This window comes from Olea europaea, chromosome 18, assembly GCF_002742605.1.
Source record: "Olea europaea var. sylvestris chromosome 18, O_europaea_v1, whole genome shotgun sequence".
Taxonomy (NCBI): Eukaryota; Viridiplantae; Streptophyta; class Magnoliopsida; order Lamiales; family Oleaceae; genus Olea; species Olea europaea.
Genome location: NC_036254.1, coordinates 15041101 through 15042747, shown reverse-complemented (window position 1 = coordinate 15042747; position 1647 = coordinate 15041101). Strand labels below are relative to the sequence as shown.

General features: G+C 32.9%; 1 protein-coding gene across 9 annotated transcripts in view; it reads left to right on the top strand.

The window, feature by feature from the left end:
• Positions 1-1647, top strand: part of LOC111367587 (la protein 1-like) — a 20967-nt gene that overhangs the window by 16040 nt on the left and 3280 nt on the right. Inside the window, exon 5 of one of the 9 annotated variants that reach the window (XR_002697851.1) lies at positions 370-472. The exons of the other annotated variants lie outside the window; for them this stretch is intronic. The gene's annotated coding sequence lies outside the window, so the exon portion shown is untranslated. Of the gene's footprint in view, positions 1-369; positions 473-1647 lie in introns of those variants that run through there. 9 annotated transcript variants of the gene reach the window in all.

Below are 1647 nucleotides of genomic sequence, written 5' to 3'. Positions count from 1 at the left end.
CAAATTATTCAGAACCGATGGGATAGTCAATTGCGTAAGAATCTTCATGCTGCTGGATATTGGTTAAATCCTTCTTTTCAATATGATAATCTTGATATGGAAAATCATAAACAAACTATTTCGGGACTTTTAGATGTAATTGAGAGATACGCTTACGATCAACCCGATTTAAGAAGTAAATTGACGGGTGAAATGAGACTATTTAGGCAAGCACAAGGTGATTTTGGACGTTTATCTGCTGTAGCTGATCGCCATAAAATGGCTCCTGGTAAAATTTTATCCTCATATTATGTACTTTGTTATATTATATAACTCAAATTTTTAGTTTATATAACGTACATCTATTTTATTTTTATTTTTTTAATACAGATGAATGGTGGATGTGTTATGGTAGTAGTGCACCAAACCTACAAACGCTTGCAATTCGAGTATTAAGTCAAACATGTAGTTCTTCAGGATGCGAGAGAAATTGGAGTATGTTTTGCTACCAGTTCACATTTTCAAAGAATAACGTTGTAAATTGTCAAGAGCTTCACTTCGTTCTATTTCCTTCTTGTGATAACTATGCTTGGAATATTAATCTCTATGGTAATTATTTAATGGATGAGCAAGAACATGTTGTATGAATCTGCCAGAGTTAGATTCATTTCCATTTTTCTCTTGCCTTTTTCTTTTGATGGAGTTGGAGTTCATGAGTGTGATGTTATGTACTGTGATGTTATAACTTTTATGTTAATTTTCGTGATGTTTTAATTTGAAGCGAGGTCCCAGTGAGAATGAGTTCCTATAATTCTATTTCATTATGAGCAGTAAGTAGATGTATTGCTGGTTGTAGTTTGAGCTTTCATTAATTTATTATGCTTCTTGTTGAGTTACATGACATGACATTTATCCAATAGTTGCATTACTTCTTAGATGTATTGTAGAGGTATTTGGAGATCAAATTAGAACAAAACAAACTTTTAACTTGAAATTAATAATCTTTTCTGATTTTAGTCTAATAATTCCTTAATACATATACATAGAAAAGTCTTAGATGTATTGATGTCTGTTGAGATTGATGTCGTATGTCAAGTCTTATGAAATTGCCTCAACTTCATGTACATTTCCTTGATATTAATAAGCAATTGCTTAAGTAGTCTATGTTCATTAATTTTCCAATGGTGAACAAGCATGATGTATAGTTTTTTTCCCTTTGTATAGTTCATTGGTGATAATAGTACACCGCATAGTTCATCTCCACTAAAGAATTGTGCGAGAGGAAAAATAGATATTGCATGGGGTCATTGTAAAGAGATATTAGAAGCTAGTAATAATAGAAATATAAACAAAAAAAAAACTCGTTTGCTTGTATTGTGGAAAGACTTTCGCCGGAGGTGGTATCAATCGAGTCAAACAACACTTAGCGGGAATGAAAGGTGACGTTGATTCATGTCGTAAAGTACCTCCGGATGTTAGATTCAAAATGAAAGAAAACTTGGACGTCTTTGCTGCAAAGAAGCGTAAAACTCAAGAAATTCTTGATGAGTGTAACCCACATAGTTCTTACTATCGGGAAAAAGAAGAGCAAATGTATAGAGATTTGGGTGATGATGATGTTCAAGAAATCTTCCCTCCTAATTCTAAAGGAAAGGGTACAGTTGTTGG